Source organism: Nannospalax galili, unplaced genomic scaffold (genome assembly GCF_000622305.1).
Source record: "Nannospalax galili isolate Female #2095 unplaced genomic scaffold, S.galili_v1.0 scaffold2267, whole genome shotgun sequence".
Classification (NCBI taxonomy): Eukaryota; Metazoa; Chordata; class Mammalia; order Rodentia; family Spalacidae; genus Nannospalax; species Nannospalax galili.
The window spans coordinates 14,565-25,785 of record NW_008356240.1 but is presented as its reverse complement, the minus strand read 5'-3'; the positions used below and the strand labels follow the sequence as shown (position 1 = coordinate 25,785).

The following is an 11,221-nucleotide window of genomic DNA, read 5'->3' as shown; positions in this document are numbered from 1 at the left end:
TGTTCTGACTTTTTTCTAGTTCCCTGTCTAGAACTTGTAATGCTAATTACTCTTACATTTACTTCTCCTTCACATCTCCTATTCACCAGTCAAGGACTTTCTTTTCCCCCTACAGATAAGAGTTATGCAACTTGGGAGTCTTTTAGATAGATCCCCATGAAGGGGTACTCCAATTGCCTCACCGTGGGTCCCTGTTCAGCATGGAAGAAACCAGACTGATCTACATCCTGATTCCCTATCCTCAAGCTGGTAACCTCTGGATTTGATCAAAATACCTTATATGCATGTATGAAATTCTCAATAAGTTATTTATTTAAAAAAATTTTTTTTAAAAACATTTAAAAAAGGTGCCCAGCTTCTTGGCTAAATGTCTTAGCAACACTCTGTTCCAAAGGCCAAAAATGTCGAAAGTATTTGGGAGCTCTTATCTAATCCTTAAAAGATTTTAGGGCTACCTATTCGGAGGGTGGAATGTTAGAGTAGCAAAAAGCTCCTTTAAAAAAAAGAAGAAGAAAGAGTACATAAAGTTATCAGAAAAAAGTGATGGGGATATATGGGAGGAGGTGGAGTGGAGAGAGTGGGCATGGACTTGATCAAAACACCTTATATGCTTATTTCCCTGTATGAAATTCTCAATAAATTGTTTTTCAAAAAAGTGCAAAGTGCTGGGGTTGGAGAGATGGCTCAGCAATTGAGAATGCTGGCCACTCTTCCAGAGGACAGGAGTTCAGTTCCCAGCACCTACCTGGCAGCTAACTCCAGTTCCAGGAGCTCTGACACCCTCTTCCAACCTCCTCAGGCATTGCACAACATGGATGCACATGCATACATGCAGGCAGTACACTCATACACATAAAATAAAAATAAATGAGATGGTGCCTAAGGAATGACAGCAGAGGTTATCTTTTGGCCTCCTCATACATGTACACACACACCCACACCCACAAATTCATGTGCACCTGAACACACCTGAACACACAGACACACACACACACATACACACAGACACACACACGTTGGAAATGGTATTGATGGAAACTAATCCAACCCCCTTGGGCATTCTTCATAAGGAAAAGAAGCTCAGCAGTCATGGTCCCAAAGTCACCTCACTCTGTATTTAAGACCTCAGTTCCAGAAATGATGGGAAACCATGAAAATGGTTCACAATAACTACCAGATGTGAGGCTGTCTCCTCGGCCCCTGCTACTCCACAGGCTTCTGCCAACATGGATGTTTGCCTTTCTCCTGAGAGGAGAAGCAGCCCACAGAAAGGTAGCAGCTCCCAACCTGCACTAACCTACCTGGAAGCAAGAGGGAGGTGAGAGGCAAGGAGATGTTAGGCCAGGTGAAGGTGGCATGGGCATGAGTTGAACAAAGGGAGGTTATTAAATAGATGTTTAGTGTTGGGATCAGGAGGTGGGGAGAGACTAGAAAGGGGTGATATGTTTGTCTCTTTTGTGTGTGTGTTGCAACAAAATATCTAATGCTGAAAAACAAATAAAAGAAGTGTTTCCCACAGTTTTTGAAGGCTGAAATTCCAAGATTGGGCAGCCCTAGCAATTAGACAGCTAGAGGTGTTAAGACAGATGTTAAGGCATCATGATGGCAGAAGTATGCACAGAAGCTATCGCATGGAAGCAGGAAGCCAGAGGAAGCCAGAAAGATTCAGGGCCTAGGGTTACTCTTTTATAACAACTTGTTCTCAGAAGAACCAACCCAGTACTATGAGCATTACATTAACCCTTTCCAAAGACATCAACCACCTCTATCAGGTGCTACCTCTTAAAGGTACCACAACCTCCTATCAGTGCCTCATTGAGGACCAAGTCTCCCTCACAAGGAGCTTTGGGGGCCACATTCAAACCATCTCCAAATCATAGCAGGCAGCCAGGGAGGTGGGAAATCAATAAAGTTTAAGGCCACCAAGGACAGGTTGGTGCTGGGGGTCACAAATGATAGGCAGCAACATGCATCCAGGTGGGTGTCACAAGATGGCTTCAGGGGACCCTGCCCTGACCATCCCACCCATGGCTAGCGAAATCTGACATAAACAGAGTCAGAAAAGGTCTGGCCAAATAATGACCTGTGCCTTTAAGACCTGTGTACCTTCCACATCACTTTTTAAATCCGTGAAACGAAAAAAAAAAAAATCTCCTTGCCAGCAGGTGTTTCCCACAGTGAGTGTTTCCAAAGCTTTCTTTCTTCTGCAGTAATTTGAGCAGCAGCTTTATATTGCTGTGAATCCTGAGGAATTCATACATTAGTCTGTTCACAAAGACACCCACTGAGGAGTTTCTATAGAAGAACAGACACACCATGAACAGTGAATGTGCTAGATGACACAGTGAAAGATGAAGAGAAAGAAGGGACAGAGTTGGAATAGGGAGATCAGAAGTACCAGTTGGGAAGGGGAGGGACTTGCAACCAAATTTTACATAGAGTGGTCAGGGGGCTGGAGAGATGGATCAGCAGGTAAGAGCACTGGCTGCTCTTGCAGAGGACCCAGGTTTAAATCCCAGTACCCACATGGCAGCTAACAACTGTCTATAACTCCAGTTCCAGGTGATCTGGTGCCCTCTGCTGACATCTACAGGCATTGCATGACTTGGGTATACTTACACACATGCAGGCAATACACTCAAACACATAAAATGAAATAAATTTTTTTTTAAAATGCATAGAGTGGGGCTGGAGAGATAGCTCAGTGGTTAAGAACACTGACTGTTCTTGCAGAAGACCCAGGTTTGAATCCCAGCACCCACATGGCAGCTAACAATTGTCCATAAGTCCACCAGGGGAACCGACAGCCTCTTTTGTTCTCCATGGACATTGCACAACATGGGTGCACTTACCTACATGCAGGCATAACACTCATACACATAAAATAAAAATAATAAATTTTAAAAAATGCATAGCATGACCAGGCATGACCTCATTACACATGTGACCTTGAGCAGAAGGCATTAGCTAAATGTTAAATTAACTAAGTGTTCCCCCATCCCTGGCCTTTCAGTGGTTCGGTCTTTAAGACCTACTCATAGCTATTGAGTCAATTTTTTGACCCTCCAACACTGTATCCACCATATGGAAACATGAGACTGCATAGCCCAGTGAGTGTAACCCAGGACTGGGAGATGCACAGACACAGGTCCTCTCACCTGGGTTCTCCCCTCCCAACAAGGCTGCCAAGGAGCAAACAGTACCTCAAGCTCAAAGGACAGGGATCAAAAATGCTTACCACCTTTCCTGAAAGAAAAAAATAACTGACCCCATAAATACCCTGAGAATCTTAATGAATTGTCCTACAAATGCCACAGGTCATGTCTAACTGAACGTTATAAATTGGCACACTTGGGGAACTGCTCATCCATTGCAAACACGTTCCCATATATGAAGGTGGCATTCTCAAAGCCATATGAATTACCTAAGCAATTTACTCATTTACTGTAGACATAAAAAACCCTGCCTATTAATCATATAAGATGGTAACATTTTCACAACTTTAAAGTACGTCCACCTAAACAAGTATGTGCACCCCCTACCCCCACCCCAGGGCAGGCCTACACTGTCTAGGAATTTCTCCACAGCAAATAGGGTATACAGGTGTTGCTGTTCAGACATTCTACACTAGGAGGCACTCTAAGACAACCTAAGCATGTCCTGACAAATTCCCCTAGATCAATAACTGTGCATCAGCTATCATGCAAGGCCAGTCATCCAGAGGACTCCAGGAGAAGGGAGGGATTGTTACTCCAGCTATGCGAATAAAGAAATAAGATTCGGCTGTGTTGGCACAGAACCTGAATTCACGATTCCTGAATTCACATTTGATAGAGTGTTTTTATAATTACATCCTGGAACAACAACACAGGCTGTGGTCTCCTTTCACATTCTCCAGTCTGCAAAAGCCTTCTACTAAAATGAAGAAACACATTCACTTTCTGTCTCTCCACAGATGAATGAGGGGGAAGGAAATGGGGCCTGATTATAAGACACCTATCTTCCGTCTGTTGGGTGAACATCTGGCCAGATAGCCAGGCCACCAAAGTAAGGATGACAGTAAGAAAAGGCTCTTTGCCCACCTTGGGCCTCCCTAGATGCCCTCCTGCTTCTCTTGCCTGAGACCTCCGACAGCCTAGGAAGTCAGATCCCTGCCCATTGGTCTTGAAACCCCTGTACCCAGACCAACTACATTATAGATGCTCCAGGGCTCATATCTATTCTGCTTATCTAGTTAGACCCTCTGCACATTGTCCCCTCCTTGGGCCTATGCCCCCCTCCTGCTCATCTCACCTGAGAACTTTGGACTTGCTGTCAGAATCCGGCCACAGGGTCCCCATGGTCTCTAATTAGGCCCATGCCTCTTTGTTCTGCTGGAGAGCTCTCTTGACTAGCCACCTAGAAACCATTCTGTCCCACCAATAAAAAATCAAAAGTGAGAACCTGAAGCACAAACCAACTAACTATTCATAACCATCAGAAAGCAACCAAGCTACAGCAACAGCATAAACAGAACCAATCTTCAACTAAACAAAGGCAGGCCAGAATTTCATATCAGACACGCAGCCAACAAAAGAAATCCATATGCCCAGACCACAACACAAAAACACAAATAATATGAAAAACCAAAATATGTCTCCAACAAACCCACCAGTCATACAGAAATATACTACAATAGTAACTACCCAGAGGAACCCTAGAACACAGAATTTAAAAGAAAAATCATAAACATGACCAAAGAACTCAACGACTTTAAAGAACACACAAACACACAACTCAAAGAACTCAAAGAAAATAGGAATGAACTCCTGACTGAAGTTCAAGAAATACGAATATATGACTGAATGAAATGACAAACGTAATTCAGGATATGAAAAGTAAATTCACAAAAGAGCTAGAAATATTGAAGAAAACTCAGGCTGAAATGAAGATGGAATTGAAAAACTCAACAAGCCAGTTTGAAACAACAGGAGAAAGCCTTGAAAGCAGAATGAATTAAATGGAAAACAGATTATCAAGACTGGTCGACAAAGCTGAAGAATTGGATTACTCAAACTAAGAATATGAAAAAATTAAAACATAGGAATGGAATATGCAGGAAACATGTGACACCATGAAAAGACCAAATCTACATATAATAGGCATAGAGGAAGGGGAAGAATACCAAGTCAATGGTGTTGACCAGATCTTCAACAGGATTGTAGAAGAAAACATCCCCAAATTAAGGAAAGACATACCTATACAGAGACAAGAATTACACAAAATATCTAATAGAGAGGACCAGAACATAAACTCCTGACAGAATATCATAATAAAAATGCTAAATGTACAGAACAAAGAGAAGATACTGAAAGCTGCAAGAGAAAACCAACAAGTTACATATAAAGGAAAACCCATCAGAATTACAGCTGACTTGTCAATACAAACTATGAAAGTAAGAAGAGTCTGGAGCAATGTATTCTGAGTTCTAAATAACCATAGGTCAACCCAGAATACTTCACCCAGCAAAAATGTCTATCATAGTCAGAGAGGAAAGAAAAATCTTCCATGATACAAATAGGCTGGAAGAATTCATGTCCACCAAACCAGTCCTGTGGAGAATACTCAAAGCAACCCAAAGGACTGGAGAAAGAAATGATCATACTCAAGACTTTACAGAAAGAAAACAAATAAAAGTATAAATTATGGAAACATAAAAAGACTGAGAACACAAACAGAAAATAAAATGACAATAACCAATCCACATCTTTCAATAATAATTCTAAATATCCATGGCCTCAACTCTCTACTCAAAAGACACAAGCTATTTGAATGAATTAAGAAACAAAATTCACCTATTTGTTGTCTACAAGAAACTCATCTTGCCTCGAAGGATAGGCACCACTTTAGGGTGAAAGGATGGAAAAAAAATTCCAAGAAAATGGCACTAAGAAACAAGCAGGGTTGCTATTCTAGTATCTGACAAAATAGCCTTCAAGTTAAAATTAATCAAGAGATAAAGAAGGTCACTACATTCTGATCAACAGAACAATCAACCAAGAAGACATAATAGTCATGAACAGATATATACCAAACTCCCATGCACCAAGTTCATAAACACAGTACTATTGGACTTCAAGACACAAATAAACCACAACTCAGTAATACTAGGTGACTTCAATACCCCACTTTCTCCATGGACAGGTCATGCGGACAAAAAATAAACAGAGAAACCTCTGAATTAAGTGATAGCATACACCAAATGGATCTAACAGACATCTATAGACTATTTCACCCAAATCCCAAAGAATATGCATTCTTCTCAGCACCCAATGGAAGTTTAATTTCTCTAACATAGACCACATGATAGGGCACAAAACAAACCCCAATAAATTTTTTAAAAATTGAAATAATTTCACGTATTCTATTAGAGCACAACAAAATAAAATTTAAAATCAACAGGTGAAAAAAAAGCCTCTAGTAACTACACAAACTCATGGAGTAATCGACACACTTCTGAATAATGAATGGATCAAAGGAGAAATCAAGAAAGAAATGAAATATTCCTGGAATTAAATGAAAATGATAACACAACACAACAAAGCCTCTGGGGCACATTAAAAGCAGTCCAAAGAGGGAAGAAAATTTATAGCTCTAAGGGCCTACATTAAAAAACAGAAAGAACACAAATAAAAGACAATGATACAACTCAAGAATTCAGAAAAGCAAGAACAAAGCAAACCCAAACCCAACAGACAAGAAGAAATAATAAAAATCAGAGCAGAAATCAATGAAATAGAAACAAACAAACAAAAACAACAACAACATGAAGAACCAATGAATCTAAGAGCTGGTTCTTAGAAAAGATGAACAAGATAGAGAGACCTGTAGCCCAGTTAACCAAAAGAAACAAAGGGCAAATCCAAATCAACAAAATCAGAGATGAAAGGAAAACATCACAACAAACACCAAAAAGATCCAGAACTTTGTAAGGGAATACTGTAAAAATCTATACTCCACTAAATTTTGAAAATCTAAAACAAATGGATGAGTTACTAAAATCATAGACACCACCAAAGGTAAACCAAGAAGAGATCAACAGCCTAAACAGATGCATAATAGCAATGAAACTGAAATAGTAATACAAAACCTCCCAACTGAGAAAAGCTCGGGCCCAGATGGATTCACAGTAGAATTTTACCAGACCTTCAAAGAAGATCTACAACTAATGCTACTTAAATTATTCAAAAAGAAACAGAGGTAGAACTCCCAAACTCTTTCTATGAAGTCAGTGTTACTCTAATACCAAAACCAGGTAAAGGCACAACAACAAAAAAGAAAACTATAGGTCTATATCTCTAATGAACATAGATGCAAAAATTCTCAACAAAATACTTGCAAACCACATATAGATACACATCAAAAAGGTCATCCACCATGATCAACTTGACTTTATTCCAGAGATGCAGGGATGGTTCAATATATATAAGTCAATAAATGTAATAAAACATACAAATGGACTTAAATAAAAAATCACAAGATCATCTCAATAGATGCAGAAAAGACCTTTGGCAAAATCCAACATGCATTTATGATAAAAGTCCTAGAGGGAATTGAACTGGAGGGAATATACCTCAACATAATTAAACCTATATACAACAATCCCATGGCCAATATCATTCCAAATGGAGAAAAACTGGAAGCATTCCCATTAAATTAGAGACCAAACAAGGCTGTGCAATATCCCCACTCCTTTTTCATAAAGTGCTTGAAACTCTTGCTAGAGCAATGAGACAGGAGAAGGAAATTAATTGGAAAGAAAGGATCAGATGATGTAATATTATACATAAGATATCCCAAATAATCCACCATAAAACTAGCGATGATCAATACTTTCAGCAAAGTGGCAGGAAACAAAATCAGTTTACAAAAACTAGTAGTTTTTCTATATACCAATAACAAGCAATCAGAGAAAGAGTTGGTGAAAACACCCCCATTCACAAAAGCCTCAAAAACAATAACATATCTAGGAATAAGTCTAGCCAAAGATATTAAAGATCTCTACAATGAAAAAAAAATTGAGAAAGACATAGAAGATGGAAAGACCTCCCAGGTTCATGGATTGGTAGAATTAATATTGTGAAAATGACCATTCTACAAAAAGCCATTGATAGATGCAATGCAATTCCAATCAGTATCCCCATGATATTCTTCATAGAATTAGAAAAAAAAATCCTAAAATTCAAATGAATACACAAAAGACCTCAGATAACCAAAGCAATCCTGAGCACAAAGAGCAATGGTAGAGTGGAGTACCATACCAAATCTCAAACTATATTATAGAGCTATAGTCATAAAAACAGATGGTACTAGCACAAAAATAGACATGTAGATCAGTGGAAAAAAAATAGAAGGCCCAAACAGGAGTATATGCAATTTCGGCCACCTGATATTTGACAAAGGTGCCAATTCCACATACTGGAGGAAAAATAGTATCTCCAACAAATGGTGCTGGCAAAACTGAATCTCTGCATACAGAAGAATGAAATTAGACCCTTATCTATTACCCTGGTCAAAAGTCAACTCAAATGGATCAAGGACCTCAATGTGAAACCTGAAACTCTGAACTGTTAGAAGAATACATAGACAGTACCTACAAGACAAAGGTGCAGGAAAGGACTATCTAAATCAGACATCAGTGGCTCAGGAATTAGAGTCAACAACTGACAAGTGGGACCTCATTAAACTAAAAACCTTCTGTAGAGAAAAGGAAACAACCAACTGAGTGAAGAACAAGCCTACAGAGTGGGAGAAAATCTTCATCAGTTGCACACCTGACAGAGGATTGATATCTGGCATATACAAAGAGCTAAAAAAAACAAAGAATCAAGAAAACAAATGACCCAATTTAAAATTGGGTTATGGGTCTGAACAGAGAGCTTACAAAAGAAAAAATAAAAATGGCTGGCTAAGAAACACCTTAAAGAGTGTTCAACATTCTTAGTAAATAGGGAAGTGCAAATAAAACCACTTTAAGATTTCAGCTACCACAGAATGGCTAAGATCAAGAAAACAAATGACACCAAATGCTCACACGGATGATGGTGAAATTGCAAACTGGTGCAACCATGTGAAAAGCAGTGTGCAGAACTCTTAAAAAACTAAAAATGAATCTACCATATGATCCAGATATACCACTCCTTGCCATATACCCAAAGGACTCATCCTACTGAAGAGATACTTGTGCAGTCATGTTTGTTGCTGCTCCTTTCTCAATAAACTAAGGAATAGAAACAACCTAACCATCGCTCAGCTGATAACTGAGTAGCAAAAATGTGGTACATTTACACAATGGAGTCCTACTTAGCAGTAAAGAAAAACAAAGTCATGAAATTTGCAGGTAAATTGATGGAACTAGAAACTTATACTAAGTGAAGTAACAGACTCAGAAAAGCTAGTGATGTATGTTCTCTCATTTGTGGATCTTAGCTCCAAATCCTTACACGTGAGTATGTATCCTAATGTAATCACAGGAGTCAGGAAAATGCAAAAGAATCATGGGAGTAAAGAGGAAGAAGGAGCCTGAGGGAAGGGGATAGTATCAGACAGGAATTATCAAGAAGGAAGTGGGGGAAATGTGGGTATTTATCTAGGAAGGGGGGAGGGTGTGGTATACAAGGAACCATGAAAGTAGAGGGGAAAAAGGAGCTCAAAGGAGGGCCATAATAGGAGATGGTTATTATCACGGGAGAAATAGGGGTACTTTAACTAGCAAGGGAGGAGGGAGAGTTATATATGGGGAGAGAGAGGTGAAATAAATAATGTTTAGGTGGTATGAAAAACCAGAGGGAAATGTATTAGTTCAAACACCTACTGAAAAATTCCCCGTGAAGAAAGTATCACTTTGTACAATGTGTGTGTGTGTGTGTGTGTGTGTGTGTGTATGTGTGTGTATGCATGCATGTATACAGCTAAAGGTTATATAACAAGAAACACAATGCCAGGCAAGAGAAACCTCTTCAAGTTATTGGTCAAGGTACTTCAAGGGACTCCTGAAATAACACAGGCTATTGCCTCAGTCCTTGATTTCCTCCCAGAACTTCAAGGTAAGACCCTATTGCTGAAGACAGGATATACTTCAGATACAGGACTTGAAGTGATTGGAGCTGGAATGGACCTGGAAGCCTCCTCCCCAAAGACTAGCTCTCATGGTGTCAGAGGATACTATGCAAGCTGCTAAGGGAGAAAATCAATCAATGGTCCAACCCAGATTTAAGGCCTAATAACCACAACAATGACCAGTGTGGCAAATTATCTCTATTGGTGTAGTAGTGCCACTTTTATCTTGGGGGCAATCAACAGCTTTCTAATTGGTCTTAAAGCTTGCGCAATGTGGGAACTCATGTGTGGTACTGTAAACCTAGCCAATAGACATACGTGGAGAGGTCACAGACCATAGAGAAAAACCTGTTTGTCACATCCCTAGTCAAATGTAATTTCTTACTGCATGCTAAATATGTATCCTTATATTTACAGACAAGTATGCCTCTCATCACTCATCAAAAAGATTCTTTTCATAACAGATGGTGACTATTACAGAGGTCCACAACCAGTCAAATGCAGAAAATACGTGTCTGTGATATGTCCAGCCTTAAGTGACATATCTACAGTGCAACCTCTACACCAAAGGATCACAGAACATAGCAGAATATGGGCCAGAAAGGATAATAATGCACCTCATAGCCCTCACCAGTGATGCTTCCTCATGCAATAGATGGTGATTAACACAGAAAGCTAGATCTAGCCAAAATGTAGAGAATAAGAGACTGAAGAATGTGTGTCTCTGGATAGGACTCTTATATTAAACCCCAGTTACCCTGGGGTCAGGGAATATTGTAGAAGAGAAGACAGAAAGAATGTAAGAGCCAGGGGTGGTAGAAACAGAGTTTTCCAGGCTTCTGGGGATTTGCTCATATGAACTTATGACAATGGTGACAACATGCACAAAACCCATGCAAACTCAAACTGTACAAAAACCCAGCATAGAACTGGAAAATGGGTAAGAAGCCCCAACCTTATCTGAGGAACTATTGGAAACTGATCACTGCTGGGTGAGAAAGAGTTGGTCTTCTTTAAGGTTGTGACACTAGATAGGTTGATCAGGCTCCAGTGGATGAACTCACACTGAAGGACATCTGGGAACACAACTTGACTCAATAGGCTGTGACACACACATATATAT

General features: G+C 39.7%; 1 pseudogene; it reads right to left on the bottom strand.

Moving 5' to 3' along the window:
- LOC115067809 overlaps positions 1 to 4,340 on the bottom strand; it is a 17,708-nt pseudogene extending 13,368 nt beyond the window's left edge.
- Between the last annotated feature and the right edge of the window lie 6,881 nt (positions 4,341 to 11,221).